A 20092-nucleotide genomic window follows, 5' to 3' on the forward strand; every position below is an offset into this window, starting at 1 on the left:
GCCCAACATTTACACTAAATAGTCCTTGGGTCAAGCCACCTTATAAAAACCCAAGGACAGTGGGCAGATGCAAGATTAGCCCATCAAGTATTACCCTCAATGGTCTTACACTTAATCTCTCAGCCCATATTGATCAAACATTGCCCAACAAGAGAGGACCTCTCCCTCGGCTGCAAGGTATAGTACTGCACTCTCTACTCACATGGATCCCGGGAATTAAAACCTTTTTGCAAATATTTTGAAACCATAATATATATAAGTATATTTCTATATAAATATATTTTGCAAAACAAATTTCAACGGTTGAAATCGATTGCCGGCAGTTTTGGTTTCCATCAGAGAGAGTGCATCCCTGATCATTCACTCTGTCCGACAAAGGAGCTGATCTTGTCACTATGATCACCCACTCAGATGAATTCTCGGACTGTCCCAACATACCCAGGTTTTAACCCCCACTAAGGATCTCATTGATTGACATATCAAAGACAACCCAATCCAACACCTAGTGCAGTATCATAATCGAGTCTAGGGGTTAGGTGTAACCTTCCCGTTTTGCCCATCTATCTCCAAGGTCCAGGGCAATACTGGAATTCTGGTCCGGTTTAGGGTTTCAAGAAAACCCACACTGCATGTACCTCAGGTCTCACCTTGGCATCTGAGACAAGCCACCCCAACCAACTTAGCGGCACATCAGTGTCAGCCTTACCAGGATAAATCTCCATAGATCTATCCAACGGCTATGAAGATTCTAAACTAAAACGAGTCTCATATGTGTCCAGTTTAAGGGTATTACATAGAAACACACCATGATAACATGAATCAAATATGTACTTTACTCATTTACATTAGAAGTCATAATGTACATCATTCTGATTGGAGCTAAGGGCATACACTATCTAATAGCTCCCACTTGCACTTAGGTTCAATCTGGTATAAGTCGGAGTCCCATGATTTCCACGTGTTTCTCAAACACTTTCTATGTCAGTGGCTTAGTTAATGGGTCTTCTACATTTTCCACTGATGCTACCTTCTGAATTAAGACTTCCACTCTTCCAACTATCTCCCGTAGTACATGGTACTTCCTCTTGATGTGCTTTGACTTTGAGTGGGTTCGTGGCTCCTTAGCCTGAGCAATGGCTCCAGTGTTGTCACACAACAATGGAATGGGTGATGTGCTGGATGGAACTACTCCCAATTCATGAATGAACTTCTTCATCCATACGACTTCTTTGGCAGCTTCACTTGTGGCAATGTATTCGGCTTCAATTGTGGAATCCGCCATGGACCCATGTTTGCTGCTTTTCCAGCAAACAACACACGATTCTATCGTGAAAATATAACCAGATGTAGACTTTCTATCATCTGGATCTGATTAGAAGTCGGCATTAGTATACCCCTAGATCTGTAGTGAACTATGACGGGTTGTCAAAGGCTATCGTGAACAATTGACCCAGAAAGATATTAACCTAATTGCTACTTGTACCACTATTCGTGACAATTACAGATCACTGAACCATGGATAGCAGTAGGAAAATCAACATTAATTAATTTGTTAGACTAATTAACATTAACATCCAATGAGAATAAGCACAAGAACCAATGAATACTTGAATTAAAAGCAAGAAAATAAATTAAATACAGAACCTCATGATGACACAATCGAACCTCCCCCCTTGAACCAGAATAGAAAAACTTAGCTGCTCATGATTTGCGAAACCTCCATGCTTCGCTTCTCAGTAGGCCGAACTGATCTTTTTGGTAGCGTGATGCTTGCTTGATGATTTCTTTGATTGTTGAGTGATGCCTAGAACTGGTCTGCTCCCCTCTTTATATAGCTGAGGGAGAGGGCTATTTCCCAACTCCTTCTAGGAGATTAACCTTAGCTAAATAGTCCTGACCTGTTTTGAATTAATCCTATTCTATCTCTTATCTAATGATCTAGTCTCAATCTTCTTATCTCTCTAGGATTACATTCAAAACTTTAGATCTGATAAGATTCTCTCTCAGGAGATTACATTCGAAATTGGGACTCTTGTCTCTTGAATTCGAGTTGGGCTACTTTAAAAACTTGGGCTACTACAAAGCTCTTCTGCGAGTTGGGCTTCAGCTGTGAAATGGGCCTGGCTACAAACTTGCTCCAACTTCGGGCCCAAATTCGTATTCGATGTGGACCGAATCTGTCAAAACCCAAAACATAAAAGTTGTGAGCCTTTATTACTGACTGTTGCCGAAACTGTGCAAAATCATCCGATTTGCCTTGTTTTCTTCCAATTGCCTTCTTGCTTGCCCTGAATCGAAATACAAGAGTAATGAGACCAATTAAGTGATAATTTAATGAAAAATAGTGAATATTTGGGGATAAAAATAGGTACTTTTTAGTCTCATCAAATCCCCCCACACTTAAACTTTGCCCGTCCTCGGGCAAGGCAAAACTCAAGCAAAACAAAAGAAACTACCTACTGATTTTTAATCTCTCTTTCTCTCAACATAAAGCCTGATCCATTGCATGCTTCAGTCCAGACTTAATAATCTTCCCATTTCCATTTCTTTCTCCCCTTTTTCTCATCCAAGAGTGATCGCAAATCACCATTGCTCATGGTCCCTTGTTAAATCGGTAGTCAAGGAAACAAGCCTTCCACCGGCTAAACCTTCTTGGACTGAACAAGTACCCATTGCTTTAACAAACCAATTCAGCCAGATTCATTTATCTTTCTTTGTTTCTTAGGCCAAAACAAGGTGTGTTATTGCCATAAGCTTGCTATGTTTCACATCTCCACCACTTAGTGTAAATCCCAAGGGTCTGATGGTGAGAATGGGGTTGGGGTTCTAGGGTGAGTGCATTTTATGCTCCATCTCACCCTTGCTTTCGTTTCTAGATGTGAGTGCATTTTATGCTCCATCTCACATTACTCACGATTTTATTCTTCTCTTTTTTTTTTTTTTTGCACAAGAACCACAAGGGCATCACCATTCTGATCCATGAACTCATTGATCGTGGTCTCAACATGTCTAACACAGCAAGTTCTAGAATAATCAAACCATGTTTGACAGATATTTATGCGAAAATCAATCAAACCCTCATGTGGATAAATTTAAATGCATCTTGCCTATTAATCGATTAAAATAATGAGGTACCATATGCAGCCAAAAAAATTCAGTTAGTCATGCTTGCATCCTATCCTATCTATTCAGCCTAAGCACATGATTCCTGATAAGTCGAAATCATTCAAGGATAAGTTTCCAGGGAGCAGAAATTTCAAAAGGCAAAGCAAGAAGTGATGATCGAAGCATGCTAGGGTTATCCCAAATTCCACCAGATTTCCCTAATCCCCCCACACTTAAGTTATACATTGTCCACAATGTTTGCGGTTATGCATATAGTAGAAGGATTTGGGGGAACTTCCCTATCCGCCTTGTTGGGTTTCTTCAGATAAAATCAACTACTAAACACAGAAATCAAAACCAAACAAAATAACAAAATTAACTAAACACAATGGGTTGCCTCCCATAAGCACAATTGTTTAATGTCGTTATGCTCGACATCCTCCTTTGCTTCTTTAACTCGATGAATAACGAGGAAAGTCCAACAAGATGTCTACCGTAGAGGAGACATTTGCATCCTCATGAAACGACTTCAAACGATGCCCATTCACCTTGAAAACCTTGCCTGTATTGAGACTTCAGATCTCTACTGCACCACAAGGAAACACATCAGTAACAGTAAATGGACCCATCCACCTGGAATGCAACTTACCTGGCATGAGTTGGAGTCAAGAATTGTACAGTAAAACCTTTTGCCCAATTATAAATTTTTTTCTTAAAAGTAAATTATCATGGACCAATTTGGTCTTCTCTTTGTAGATCTTCGAATTCTCATAGGCTTCTAACCGCAACTCTTCCAGTTCTTGCAATTGGAGCTTTCTTGCCTTGCCAGTTTCTTCCATGCTCATATTGCAGCGTTTGATTGCCCAATAGGACCTATGTTCAATTTTGACTGGAAAGTGGCAAGATTTGCCAAAAATCAACCTGTAAGGGGACATCCCTATTGGTGTTTTGTATGCTGTTCGATATGCCCAGAGAGCATCATCTAGACGTAGGCTCCAATCCTTCCTTCCCGGATTCACCGTCTTTTCAAAGATGGACTTTACCTCTCTATTGGAAATTTTAGCTTGTCCGTTAGTCTGGGGATGATAAGCAGTGGTGACTCGGTGATGCACCCCATACTTCCTCAGCAAGACTTCGACGGCTCTATTGCAAAAATGGATCCCTTGATCACTTATGATGGCTCGGGGAATGCCAAACCTACTGAAAATGTTAGTTTTGATAAACCCTACAACAATTTAAGACATAATCGACTGCCAAAAGTATATAAGCAAAACCACAAGAGGGAGGAAAGGGTCCCATGAAATCAATACCCCAAACATCAAAAATTTCGCAGACAAGAATGGGGGTTTGGGGCATCTCATTCCTGTGAGATAATGCACCTGATTGTTGACATCTTTCATAGTTTTTACAAAACAAGTATGCATCTCTAAATAGGGTTGCCCAATACAGCCCACTATCTAGAACCTTTCGAGCAATTCTCTTTGGCCCAAAATGAGCACCACAAGCACAATTATGACAGAAACTTAGAATCGACATATGCTCATTCTCAGGGATACACCTCCTAATTACTTGATCAGAGCAGAATTTCCATAAATAGGGTTCGTCCCATACATAATATTTTGCCTCATACCTGATTTTATTCTTCATGGATTTGCTAAGGTAATTAGGCAAAATTCCGGTAACCAAGTAATTCACAATATCAGCATACCAAGGGACCATACCTTTTATGTGAAACAATTGCTCATCGGGAAATAGCTCAGAGATGGGTGAGGAGTCCTCATCTTTCACCAACCTACTTAGATGATCCGCCACCGAGTTTTCAGCTCCCTTTCGATCCTTAATTTCTAAATCAAACTCTTGGAGCAAGAGTATCCACCTTATCAGCCTCGGTTTTGACTCCTTCTTCGCTAGCAGGTATTTCAAAGCTACATGATCAGAAAATACAATTACTTTAGAGCCAAGCAAATATGAACGAAATTTATCTAAAGCAAACACAATTGCTAATAGCTCATTTTCAGTTGTTGTGTAGTTGCACTGTGCAGCATTCAATGTTTTTGAAGCATAGTAGATGACATGGCTCCTCCCATCAACTCATTGACCTAAAACAGCCCCTACCGCATAGTTGCTTGCATCGCTCATGATCTCAAAGGGCAAGTTCCAATCAGGTGGTTGAATAATGGGTGCAATTGTTAATAGTTTCTTGAACTTGTCAAATGCTTCCTTGCACGTAACACCAAAATCGAAAGGCACATCTTTCTGCAACAAATTGGACAATGGCAGGGTGATTTTTGAAAAGTCTCTGATGAACCTGTGATAGAAACCTGCATGTCCAAGAAAGGAACGAGCTTCCCTAACATTTGTAGGGTAGGGTAAGTTTACAATTAAATCAATCTTGGCCTTGTCGACCTCTATTCCCCTAGCTGAAATAACATGTCCCAGCACAATGCCTTCCTTTACCATAAAGTGGCATTTTTCATAATTCAAGACAAGATTTGTCTCTACACATCGATTCAGAATTTTACTTAAATTAATTAAGCAATCATCAAACGAATCACCATAAACAGTAAAATCATCCGCGAACACTTCAATGCACTTCTCAATAAAATCAAAAAATATACTTATCATGCATCTTCGAAAAGTGCCTGGAGAGTTACACAAACCAAAGGGCATTCGTCTATAAGCAAAAGTACCAAAGGGGCAAGTGAAGGTTGTTTTCTCTTGGTCCTCCTGGGCAATAACAATCTGATAATATCCTGAGAATCCACTGAGAAAACAAAAGAAGGCCTTACCTGCTAATCTTTCTAACATCTGATCGATGAAGGGTAAGGGAAAGTGGTCCTTTTGAGTGGCCAAATTGAGTTTTCAAAAATCAATTACCATACGCCAGCCACTTTGTACCCTCATTGGTATTAGTTCATTATTTTGATTTTTTACCACAGTTATCCCAGTTTTCTTGGGCACAACATGTACAGGACTTACCCATTTACTGTCCGAAATTGGGTAAATTATCCCTTCATCTAACAGCTTAAGTACTTCTTTCATCACTACCTCTTTCATTACCGGGTTGAGTTTTCTTTGTGGTTCTCTAACTGGTTTGGCGCCATCCTCCAAAAGGATCCTATGCAAGCAAATTGAGGGGTTGACCCCCTTTATGTCGGCTAAGGTCCAACCAATCGCCGCCTTATGTTCCTTTAGGACTTTGATGAGCCGCTCCTCTTGTTCTTCGGTCAACCCTTTCGCAATGATCACGGGTAGTGTTTCGTTTTTGCCCAAGTATGCATACTTGAGATGATCAGGTAAAGTCTTTAGTTCCAACTCCGGAGACTGCAAAATAGAAGGCAACAATTTCTTATGAGAAAATGTCGATGGAATATCAGAATTGCTTACCTTTTGTTCCAGCATCAGTTCTGGACTGTCATAGGATGCATTAGACTCCTCCTCCCTGTCCCATTGTGCATTGAATTCCAGTTCATCATCCATGTCCTCCTCTCCAAAAACTTCCTGCACAATCGAATCAATGGTATCGATAGAGCAGATCGAATAGCATTCACTTGGATATTTTATAGCTTCGAAAATGTTAAATTTGACAATCTCTCCGTTGAACTCGACGGAGAGGGTACCCTCGTCCACATCTATTTTGGTCTTGGCCGTTTTCATGAATGGCCTGCCTAATAGAAGTGGGGTTGAACTTGTGACCGTGTCTTCCTCCATCTTCAGGATGTAAAAATCGGCTGGAAAAATTAAATCATTAATCAGCCTAGTTTGAAATGGGCTTTTAGGCCCAATTAGTAATTAGTGCTCAATAAGTTTCCAAACTGCTGCCCAGTTGGGCTTCTTTGTGTGGCATGGGACCCAAGCATTGATCTCCACATCAGTCACATGGGTTCGGCCTAGCCTTTGTTACAAGGCCTAGCCGAATTCACTGGAAAGTCGAGTTAACCCCTTGAGCCCATCACATGGACCCTATGGGCCCAACACTTACACAAAGTGATCCTTGGGCCAAGCCATCTTATAAAAACCCAGGGACTGTGGGCAGATGTGAGATTATCCCATTAGGTATTATCCTAAATGGACTTACACTTAACCTCTCAGCCCATAATGATCAAGCACTGCCCGACAAGAGAGGACCTCTCCCTTGGCTGCAAGGAACAGTGTTGCACTCTCTACTCACATGGATCCTGGGAATTAAAACCATTTGCAAATATTTTGAAACCATATATAATTATATATCATATATATATATATATATAAATTTTGCAAAAAAAAATTCCAATGATTGAAATTAACTGCCGGCAGTTTGGTTTCCATCAGAGAGAGTGCATCCCTGATCATTACCTTTGTCCGACAAAGGGGCTGATCCTGTCACTATGATCACCCACTCAGATGAATTCTCAGACTGTCCCAACATGCCCAAGTTTTGACCCCCGTTAAGGATTTCACTGATTGGCATATCAAAGACAACCCAATCCGACACCTAGTGCAGTACCATAATCGGGTCTAGGGGTTAGGTGTAACTTTCTAGTTTTGCCCATCAGTCTCCAAGGTCCAGGGCAACACTAGAAATCTGGTCCAGTTTAAGGGTTCAAGTAATCCTATACTGCGTGTGCCTTGGGTCTCACCCTGGCGATTGAGACAATCCATCCCAACACTTTGCAGCACACCAGGGTCAGCCTTGGTAGGATAAATCTCCCCAGACTTATCCAACGGCTGTGAACATATAAAACTAACACGAGTCTCATTAAGTGTCCAGTTTTATGGTCTTACACAGAAGCATACCACACAACATGAATCAAACATGTACTTTATTTATTTACACTAAATATCAAAAGTACATCAAAACTTATTGGAGCTAAGGGCATGCAAAACTGTCTAACATTATTTTTATTGCTTTATACCTGGTTTTGATAATGATTTTCAATGATTTCCACACTAATTGAGCTGAATTTCAGGAAACAAAGAATTTGGCACAACTTAGGGTGAAGATAGTGTGAAGACATGCTGATAGGGCGAATAGAGAAGCATTTCGGTCCATTAAAAAGGAAAATCCAGCCGAAACCCTATAGGAGACACCTAGAAGAAAGGTCCAGCCGAAACACTATAAGAGAAGCGCTTCAGCCCTCCAAGGAGGGAGGCCCAACTGCAGCCCAACCGCAGCGCTAGCGAGGCTCCAAAAAGGTGGCTAACTTTAGAGAAGAGAAAGGATGAAGAGAAGAGTATAAAAAGAAAAGAAAAAGGAGGAATTAGGGTTCAAACCTCTGAAGACAAAATCAAGAGAAGAAGTGCTAGAGGAGGAAGAGAAGGTTGCTGAATTCGAATTGAAGAGGAGATCGAAGATTGATGCAGAAATCATAGGTTGTCTTCTTCTTTGACTCTGCGAATTCAGTAACCTAGGTTCGATTAGGGTTTAATGATTTTTCTCTATTGAATCTTTCTTTCTTTTTGTTATTCGAACCATGGTAAATGTTAATTCAGATCTGTAGTTAAATCTTTAATGTTGTTCGATTGATTATGATTCATTCTTGGGATTTCTTGATTAGGATTTTCGATTAATAGAATAATCTTGGCCGAATTGTTCTTGTTTCTTGGATTTCTTGAATTGTTTGAGAAAGGGTTCATTTAATCAGATCAACTAATCAAGAAAATAGATTTAATGCATCTTAGAGGTAATATGCATGGTTCGTTTGGCATTCCTTCATACCTGAATTGATGACCTTCGAATTCTTTGTGCTTAATGCATATATGATGATTTAATTTCTGATAGAAATATAGGAATTATCGCCTATAGATAGGGTGGGCTATGCTCGAGAGAGGTTGCTCATACCATTAGGGTCTCGCCAACCCATGACTGAATTCAACTTCAGTTGGACAGCTTGATGATTTAATTGCTGAACCGATTCTACTCATATTTACATATAGCATTTCTTCTCATTGTTTAAGGTGGTTTGATCCGAAAATAATTAGGGTAGTTTGCTAATTAGGAGTTAGGTCTATTTCTGTTTAGCCCTTCGGATTGTTAGATAACAAATGGCTGATTCATTACTAGTAGTTGTTGGATCAATCCCTGTGGGAATGAAACTCTACTCATCATTATATTACTTGATCGGCTAGTGCACTTACTAGTGTAATCTATACACATCAAATTTTTGGTGTCGTTTCCGGGGATTGATTACAACAATATTAGGAACCATCTGTCATTGTTAATCTGATTTGTACATTACATTTATGATATGTGTGTATTAGTATCTTTATAACTTTGACTTGTACAGTTTATGACATGCAGAAGTGAAAAGGAGAGCATTACCTATGATCCCGAGATTGATAGAACTCTCCATCGCCGCCTCAGAGCTTCTAAGCAAGGGAGAGCTGAAAGTGCAGAGTTGGCCGAACAAAGGACCATGATGAATTATGCCAAACCAACCCTCACCGGGGCTGCCTCGAGCATTGTGAGACCAGCAATAGATACCAACAACTTCGATATCAATCCAACAATCATTCAGATGATTCAGAATACAGTTCAGTTTTGCGGCTTGGCTCATGAAGATCCAAACACTCACATTGCCAACTTCTTGGAAATATGTGACACATTCAAGCACAATGGGGTTAGTGATGCTGCGGTGAGGCTCAAATTGTTCCCGTTCTCATTGAAGGACAAGGCTAAGACATGGCTGAATTCTCTACCAGTTGGATCGATCTCTACTTGGGATGAAATGGACAGCCGTTTTCTATCCAAGTATTTCCCTCCGTCCAAGACAACAAAGATGAGGAATGATATCACCACCTTCTCTCAATAGGACGGGGAGTCATTGTATGAGTCATGGGAGCATTACAAAGAATTACTAAGGAAGGTCCCTCATCATAGACTTCCCGTATGGCTGCAAGTTCAGACATTTTATAATGGGTTGACCGAAGCAAATAAGACCATTATGGACGCTGCAGCTGGGGGATTCATTAATAACAAGACCCCTAAAGTTTCCCATGCACTCATTGAGGAGATGGCAGCAAACAACTATCAGTGGCATTCTGAGATAGCCCAAGTTAGGAGACAGCCCGGTCTTCACAATGTAGACACATATACAACGCTATCTACACAAATCGGTGTCCTCAGCAAGAAGATAGATGAAATGCAGTTGGCAGCCATGCATGTTCAAAACGTAGCCTGTGAATGGTGTGGGGGAGGTCATATCAGCACCGAATGTCAAGTTGGAAATCAGTTCATGCAGTCCCCCGAGAAAGTAGATTTTGTTGGTAATTTGCAAAGGCAGCAAGGCAATCAGTACCCTCGTGCATTTAACCCCGGATGGAGGAATCACACCAATTTGTCTTGGCAAAATCAAAATGCGGTGAAACCATTCCCTCAAAATTTTGCTTAGCCAGAAAAGAAATCTAATCTAGAGGAGCTGATGACCAAGTTCATATCAAGTGCTGAAACGAGATTTCAGAACCAAGAAGCACCGATCAAGAACTTGGAGACTCAAGTGGGGCAGTTGGCACAAATGATATTTTCTAGAGTCCAAGGTGCTTTACCCCGCAATACCGAAGCAAATCCAAGAGAACAGGTGCAGGCCATTACCTTGAGGAGTGGAAAGGAGCTGCAAGAGGTGGAGAAGAAAGCAAGGGAAGAAGGCAAGGTGAGCACAACCCTAGAAACCGAAAAGGAGGAGGAAGAGCAGTCTGAACCAAAAAAAGAGAAAAGTTAATAGCTGCAAGTACCATTTCCGAATAGGCTAAAGCAACACAAATTGGAAAAGGAATTCGGTAAGTTTCTTGAAAATTTTAAGAGTTTACATATTAACATTCCTTTTGCAGATGCCGCACGATGCAAAGTTCCTGAAGGAAATCTTAGCGAATAAAAGGAAATTGGGAGACGTGGCTACAGTTGCATTGAATGAAGAATGCTCAGCAATCCTCCTCAACAAGCTACCTCAGAAGTTGAAAGATCCAGGGAGTTTCACTATTCCTTGCACTATAGGCAGTTTGAAAATTAACAAGGCATTGTGTGACCTAGGAGCTAGTATAAATCTGATGCCCTATTCGGTTTTTAAGAAATTAGGGTTGGGTGAACCTCAACCCACTAGAGTTGCATTGCAATTAGCTGATAGGTTCATCAAGCATCCTAGGGGAATCATAGAAGATGTACTTGTAAAAGTTGACAAATTCATTTTTCCTGTGGATTTCATAGTTTTAGACATGCAAGAGGACGTTGATGTCCCACTTATCCTAGAGCGACCCTTCCTAGCTACAAGAAAGGCAATGATTGATGTCCAACAAGGGCGACTCAGCCTTAGGATTCAAGATGATGAAGTAATTTTTAAAATGTCTGATGCTATGAAACATGCACCTTGTAGTGATGATTCCTGCTATATGATTGATGTCGGTGATTATGCGGTTAGGGACTGTTTTCAGGTTAACAGATCAGCCAATCCCCTTGAGCTATGCATACAAGATGGAGAAGCCGTAAGGGAAGAAAACGAAGAAATTCAAAGCGTGTCAGCATACCTGAATGCTAATCCTCAGTTTCAAGGAAAGAGGCTCATCAAGTTGTGGAAAAGCCGTAAGTAGTTTTATGTTTATTTGTTTTTTGTTTTTCTTTTTCCATATCAAGTGAGTTTTTTTTTCTAGGATTTGAATTTCACAGATTGTTGATTACACCTAGTGGTTCTCATTCTCTCCTCCTCCTAGTTTCTTTTGATTTTCAGCAGCTAGAGGGGCCAAACGAAAGAGCAAATTTAGAATTCATAACACTCTTCAGGGAAGTTTTCTAAACCCCCTCAGATTGCTTAAATTTTCACTGTCCTCATTGCTGAATTCATCCTCACATTATATGAACATTGAGGGCAATGTTCATGATAAGTGTGGGGGAGGCTGTAGTTATGTACCTCAATCACCCCAATATATAAATGCATTGATAGGCCACATAAACTGGAATTCCCCTCAAAATTATTATTGTCCATAAGATGAATTCTAAGAGGGAATACGATGAAATTGAAGGAAATCATCATAAGTGCTAGAATTTATTCTTGTGATTTATCCAATTTTATCATAATATGTGAGGTTAAGAAAGCCGAATAAGACTTTCATCATGACCAGCACTAACTCTACTCATGTGTATAGGGCACTTGATTGAAATCTTAATGGACACTCAAGCCATTAATGCACATCATGAACTGTTAATGCATGAATTTCAACAATTGCAAAAAAAAAAGAGAAGAAGAAAAGGGACAAAGTCCAAATGACTCCGCTGTCATGAACTAAATAGTAAAATTAGCGGTTTATGATATGAGTTCAGTCCCAACTCCTCTATTCCAAGCTGAATAGTAAAACTAGCAACTTGGAATATGAGGATTGTTATCTGCCTCTAGCCTGTGACCCATGTGAGATGGAGCATAAAATGCACTCACACCAAAAAAAAAAGAAAAAAAAAGAAAGAAAAGAATTCGATGACGGTTGAGGTTCAAAGTTACAAAAATATGGTTGAACATTCAATTTAGTGCATTGACAGGATTGAAGACCAAGCTCGAGGTGATGGTTAGTTATGGCGGTCAAAGAGTTGCTATATATATGGAACGGAAGTGAGTGCTGGAGCTTGAAGAATCATATATTCTCCCCTTCCTTGGGGATGAATCAGAGTGCTTATGTAGGATTTCTGATCACTTAATGCATTCTCATCATAAAATTCATTCGATAAGTGGAAATAATCTCGGGGATGATCAGTTTATGGGTAATGTCTTTGCTTGAGGACAAGAAAAAGCTTAAGTGTGGGGGAGTTTGATGTGTGTGCATGCTACACATTATTTTTATTGCTTTATACCTGGTTTTGATAATGATTTTCAATGATTTCCACACTAATTGAGCTGAATTTCAGGAAACCAAGAGTTTGGGACAGCTTAGGGTGAATATAGGTGAAGACATGCTGATAGGGTGAATAGGGAAACACTTCAACCCATCTAGAAGGAAAGCCTAGCCGAAACCCTATGGGATACACCTAGAAGAAAGGCCCAACCGAAACTCTATAAGAGAAGCACTTCGGCTCACCAAGGAGGGAGGCCCAACTGCAGCCCAACCGCAACCCTAGGGAGGCTCCAAAAAGGCGGCTAACTTTAGAGAAGAGAAAGGTTGAAGAGAAGAGTATAAAAAGAAAACAAAAAGGAGGAATTAGGGTTCGAACCCCTGAAGGAAAAATCAAGAGAAGAAGTGCTAGAGGAGGAAGAGAAGGTTGCTGAATTTGAATTGAAGAGGAGATCGAAGATTGATGCAGAAATCCTAGGTTGTCTTCTTCTTTGATTCTGCGAATTCGGTAACCTAGGTTCGATTAGGGTTTGATGATTTTTCTCTATTGAATCTTTCTTTCTTTTTGTTATTCGAACCATGGTGAATGTTAATTCAGATCTGTAATTAAATCTTTAATGTTGTTCGATTGATTGTGATTCATTCTTGGGATTTCTTGATTAGGGTTTTCAATTAATAGAATAATCTTGACCGAATTGTTCTTGTTTCTTGGATTGCTTGAATTGCTTGAGAAAGGGTTTAGGTAATGAGATCAAGTAATCAAGAAAATGGATTTATTGCATCTTAGAGATAATATGCATGGTTCGTTTGGCATTCATTCATACCTGAATTGATGACCTTCGAATCCTTTGTGCTTAATGCATCTATGGTGATTAAATTTCTGATAGAAATATATGAATTGTTGCCTATAGATAAGGTGGGTTGTGATCGAGAGAGGCTGCTCATACCATTAGGGTCTCGCCAACCCATGACTGAATTCAACTTCAGTTGGACAGCTTGATGATTTAAATGCTAAACCGATTCTGCTCATATTTACATACGACATTTCTTCTCATTGTTTAAGGTGGTTTGATCTGAAAATAATTAGGGTAGTTTGCTAATTAGGAGTTAGGTCTATTTCTATTTAGCCCTTTGGAATGTGAGATAACAAACGGTTGATTCATTACTAGTAGTTGTTGGATCAATCCCTGTGGGAACAATACTCTACTCATCATTATATTACTTTATCGGCTAGTGCACTTGTTAGTGTAATCTATACGCATCAATTCTCTTGGGTTATAGAATAAGTAACCCATAGAGCCTTTGGGCCTATTAATAGGAAACGGCTGGTCTTGGATTCTAATTTGTCCATACTTGTTCTTTTAACATATAACGGACAACCCCAAATCTTCAAGTGTCTCACACTTGGTTTTCTTACCGGTTCAAAGCTCATATGGAGTCTTCGAAACTGATTTGGTTGGAACCCGGTTCAACACGTATATCGCAGTCTCTAATGCGTAACCCCAAAAGGATGTGGGTAACTCTGAGTGTACGAGAAGTGATCGGACCATATCCAATAAAGTCCAGTTTCTCCTCTTTGACACATCGTTTAGCTATGGTGTAGCAGGAGGAGCTAGTTGTGATACTATCCCATTGTCTTTTAAGTAGTCCCTGAATTCGTCAGAAAGATACTCGCCACCTCGATCTAATCGAAGGGTCTTGATTTCTCTCCCTAACTACTTCTCGACCTCTTGTTTGAACGCTCTGAACTTTTCAAAGGATTCAGACTTGTGTCTCATTAGGTACACGTAACCATACCGAGAGTAATCATCGGTAAATGTTATGAAATAAACGTGCTGTTTATGTGTCCTAACACTCATGGGACCACATACATCAATATGTATAAAGTCAACCGCGCCTGTACATCTTTCGGGCTTACCGTTAAATGGTTGTATCGTCATCTTACCCTGAAGGCAAGGTTCACAGGTTGGAAGATCTTCAACGGTTAGAAAATCCAAAGGACCATCCTTTACCAACCTTGTGATACGATTTATGCTAATGTGGCCAAGTCGGTAATGCCACAGGCACGTGGGATTAACTATATCACGGGTTCTTTTCTTAGGGATATTATCCGACGTAGTTTCGGTTATGTTAGTTTCTAGAGAATGATGGAGAACATAGAGACCATTCTCAAGTTCTCCGTATGCGAGGAATTTGTTATTTCTTTTGACAGTAATCATATTACTAAAGAGAATAAAATATCCATCCGCACACAGTTTTGAAACAGCAATCAAATTTCTTCTCAAAGTGGGTACATAAAGACAAACTTTCAGTACAATAATTCATTCTCTGAAAACTAACTCTATAGTTCCTAAAGTTGTAGCTGCAACACTAGCAGAAGTCCCCAAGTAAAGAGTCACCCCTCCGTCGCTCAGTCTTCTGCTTGTCCTGAATCCCTGTAGTGAGTTACACGCATGAGTTGAAGCCCCGGAGTCAATACACCAAGAAGCGGAAGTAACAAACAAATTGGTTTCTATGAAAAAGGTTTCGAAATTACCTTGTTTCTTGGTCTCCAGGTACTGAGGACAGTTCCTTTTCTAGTGGCCAACCTACTTGCAGAAGTGACAAGCATCTGATGCTTTATCCTTCCTCTACCTTTTGGACTTGGTAGCTTTCTTCTTAGGCTTTTTCTTTGCCTTCTTCTTCTTCTTGCTCGATTTACCAGCTTCAACAAGCATGGCAATGGGCTCATCCTTCTTTATCAGTTCCTCGGCCCTCTGCAACATATTGTTGAGTTCTTGGATGCTAACATTTAGCTTATTCATGTTGTAGTTCATGATGAACTGATTGAAGGAAGGAGGCAAAGAATTTAGAATGCCATCCACCTTGGTGACATGATCAAGCCCGGATCCAAGAGCCTTAAGTTCATTAATGTATTCCATCACCTTAAGACAATGGTCATGAACTTGTTGGTTCTTGGACATCTGCGTGGTCATGAACTATTTCAAGACCTTCTGATCAGTAGAATGATTCTGTTCCTCATACATCGTCCTCAGACTATCCAATATATCCTTGGAAAATATGATATGATCGAACTGTCGCTGTATCAGATTATCTAAGGAGGCTATGATGTAACAGTGGACAAGGGAATTTTTCTCTTTCCATTCTTGATAGTCCCTCCTACGGGCCTCAGAAGCCCTATCACCCGGACGTTCCGGAGCAGGGTTTTTGGCTACCTTGTCCAATTTCTTGGACATCAGGACCAGCATAAGGTTACGGTACCAGTCAACGTAATTTGGGCCCTTAAGTTTGTTGTCGTCCAACAACTTAGCAAATTGTCCGTTTGCCATTTCTGATGAAGGGCAAAACAAATATTAGTCAACAACCTTATTTAATTCATGTTATCTACATAGATATGAATTATGAATTATGTCTCTAGGAATGTGGGAAATCACATAGGGTGCATGGAGCCAACTGTTTCAGTTGCATAACCCCACCACCTTTCTATGTGGGAAATCACATGGGCCTCAGTCAGACAAGGTTCATTGCCATTTTAGGTTAAATTTTTATGTCTAGTGAGTGCTTACCCATCATATTCGTGAACACCAAGGTACCGTGAGAGAGTCTTCCATTTTATGATAGGCCCCTCTCACATCGGTCTATGACGCCCCTATCATCTTATGAAACAATTCAACAGATCCAACAACAAATGGATAGCCCAATTTTATGGTGCGTTTTCTCATTACTAAAGGACCCATCTTCATGCTAATGATGAAAGGCCTTTAGAGAGTTCATCATATGAATCTCCCTATCACATGCACTCATATTTCAGTGGAGAGAACGAAATATTATGCCTTAGTTTAGTTTAGGTCAAACCAAAGTGGCTCCCACTAACATTCATAAAGATAGATTTAGGTGAGCCCTAAACGACTAGGGTTCCGCATGGTTCCTCTTGGGGAGGTGTGGGTCCCACCATGAAGGGAGATCATCCAATGATCTTTAAGGACACCATGGTAATGATGTGCATTCAGCCATGGTGTGCGCAGGAGCCACTATCGTATCAGCATGGGCCAGTTACTTATGGCCCATGAACGTTGCACATCACACATCCATACATCACATGCAAGAAAATTATAATTGATCCAATCAATTAAATAACTGTAAAACCTATGATTAAAGCCCATAATAATTCATAATATTACTAATTAATATCATCTAGGTATATGGGTTGAATTGCAAAGAGCAGTTCAGCCCATATAGCTTTTATGTTGAAATGGGCTAAAGAAGTTTTAACATATTAAAACTGGGTTTTACAGGTGTGGGCTGAATTGCATCTTGCAATTAACCGTTAACTCCTTGACCCATTAGTGAAAAATTAGGGCTAAGAACAGCCCCCATCGAACCACAGATTTGCTACTAAGTAATTTTTGGTACACAAAATTATGTGCATCTTGAACTATAGCTGTCTATTTATGTCAAATAAGCTAATAGATAAAAAGATATGTTACATATAAGTGTCCTTAAGAATCTGTGCAGTGTTGAACTTCATGCATGTCTGACATAGATACAACATCCATTTAGGAGAGTCTATGCAACAATGATGAGAAGGCAAAACAAAAGTTAGATCGCAGCATGTAGTTTCCAAAACTGTAACTCGCAGATGGCCGAACCCTAATCTGCAAAAATGTCATCCTTGCGTTTTCTGCTTCAACTTCAAATGAAATAAAATAGAAAACCTAATTTCTATTAATATTACATTAAAATTGAATTCCTATACATTCTATCTAAAAATAAAAAAAAAAAATTATTTACAGACCAAGAATGTAAAAGAACAACAAAAACACAGATTTCTTGCGCCATTAAAGATTTCGATCTCCACCGTACGAACAACCCAAAAATCAAGAAAAATATGCAGAACAATTCTAAATATAATTCAGATTTATAAATATTTAATTTCAGATCAATCGCCCAAAATCTAGGAACCGATTTCCCAGAAAATCGCTAATCTGCGCAAATCGGGTAGAACGCCTTCTGCCCATTTGCGTAGTTCCAGATCTGGTTAATTTTGGTTCAAGATTTGAACCTGGTTCTGATACCACTGAAGGGATGAGAGATCCATCATATGGATGGCCGAAACCTGTAGGAAGGTTGGGCGAAATTTCAAAAATTTCTCTCTCCTACGTGGGAATTACATTCCCTATTTTAGAAAACTGTTTTTTCAATGATCAATCTTGCACCTAAACCATACCAGATCTGAAACCAAAAGGGAGTGGAGGGTTATACCTGATACGAAGTAACAATAACCTCCAATGAAGGTGTTCACGCCCAAGGAAAGATTCAAAAACTGCTTCCACCAAAAATGACACGAAACATGATGAATTCTTCAACAAGAACCTGAAGGAGGGCTAGTGAGCATGACTTCTGATTACCTTTTCTGCCAAAAGGTAATATCAAGAACACTTATTGATCGCTCCCATAGGTGGAGATCGAACTGGTATGGCAGCAAGAGCAAGAAAGAACAGAAGACAGGAGCAATTGAACTGTAGGTTCTCTCTTTGTAATCTCTGAACTGAGAATTGTGTTTTGGAGGTTCTCCTTGCTCCTCTATTTATAGCATTTAAAGAGAGCATCTCCTAATCCCATTAGGAGTTTCCTAATCCAAATCTTGTATTTGGATTTGGACTCTCTTTAAAGAGATGCGGATAATTCGTTATCTTATTTGTAGATAAATATCAGCCCTCCTAATCTAATGAGAAGTTTCCTGATCCAAATCTTTATTTGGATCAATACTCTCTGAGTGGATAGGGATAATCCCTTATCCTATCTGCTGATCTAAATCCCCGAACTGCACCTTTTTAATTAATCTCATTAAACTAGTTCGAATTGGGCTTTAGGCCCATTAAGTCCATCTACTCACTTACTATCCAAGCTGCTACCCAGTTGGATATCCTTGTATGGCGTGGGACCCAAACATTAATCTACACGTGCTACATGGGTTCAGCCCAGCCTCTGTTACAAGGCCCGATTGAATTCACTGTAGGAGACAGTGAACCCCTGAGTTCATTACCATGGGTTCTTAATGGGCCCAACATTTACACTAAATGGTCATTGGGTCAAGCCACCTTATAAAAACCCAAGGACTATGGGCAGATGCAAGATTAGCCTATCAGGTATTATCCTCAATGGTCTTACACTTAACCTCTCAGCCCATAATGATCAAACACTACTCGACAAGAGATGACCTCTCCCTCGGCTGCAAGGTACAGTGCTACACCCTCTACTCACATGGATCCTAGGAATTAAAACATTTTTGCAAATATTTTGAAACCATAATATATATAAGTATATATCTATATAAATATATTTTGCAAAACAAATTTCAACGGTTGAAATCGACTGCTGGCAATTTTGGTTTCCATTAGAGAGAGTGCATCCCTGATCATTCACTTTGTCCGACAAAGGGACTGATCCTGTCACTATGATCACCCACTCAGATGAATTCTCGGACTGCCCCAACATACCCAGGTTTTGACCCCCTCTAATGATCTCACTGATCAGCATATCAAAGATAGTCTAATCCAACACCTAGTGTAGTATCATAATCGAGTCTAGGGGTCAGGTGTAACATTCGAGTTTTGCCCATCTATCTCCAAAGTCCATGGCAATACTGGAATTCTGGTCCGGTTTAGGGTTTCAAAAAAACCCACACTGCATGTACCTCAGGTCTCACCCTGGTAGCTGAAACAAGCCACCCCAACCAACTTGGCGGTACATCAGTGTCAGCCATGGCAGGATAAATCTCCCCAAATCTATCCAACGACTGTGAAAATTCTAAACTAACACGAGTCTCATATGTGTCCAGTTTAAGGGTATTACACAGAAACACACCATGATAACTTGAATCAAATATGTAGTTTATTCATTTACATTAAATGTCATAATGTATATCATTCTGATTGGAGCTAAGGGCATACATTGTCTTACAATTAATTATGCCATAATGCTCTGACCCTTGTAGAGTTGGATGCCATGTTCTTGAGGCAGGGTATGTACATGATTTTTGCTATCAGGAAATCGGTTATTTGCATTTGGTGAATTAAGACAATAGAATTGAGGCAGAAGCAGAATTAATTAAATTCCAAATTGACTCCTGGAGTCCAAAGAAAACTACATTAATTTCTCATCTGTGACCAGCTGTGACCATTGAATTTTTGTACCGAAG

The 20092-nt window shown here is 39.9% G+C and overlaps 1 non-coding gene across 1 annotated transcript; it reads right to left on the bottom strand.

Annotated features, from left to right (window-relative positions):
• Positions 1–9860: 9860 nt before the first annotated feature.
• Positions 9861–9967, bottom strand: LOC148803856 (small nucleolar RNA R71). Its single transcript, XR_016081734.1, has one exon. It is a non-coding gene; the product is annotated as a small nucleolar RNA R71 (small nucleolar RNA).
• Positions 9968–20092: the final 10125 nt, after the last annotated feature.

This window comes from Nelumbo nucifera, chromosome 1, assembly GCF_055504915.1.
Source record: "Nelumbo nucifera cultivar China Antique chromosome 1, China Antique-T2T, whole genome shotgun sequence".
Taxonomy (NCBI): domain Eukaryota; kingdom Viridiplantae; phylum Streptophyta; class Magnoliopsida; order Proteales; family Nelumbonaceae; genus Nelumbo; species Nelumbo nucifera.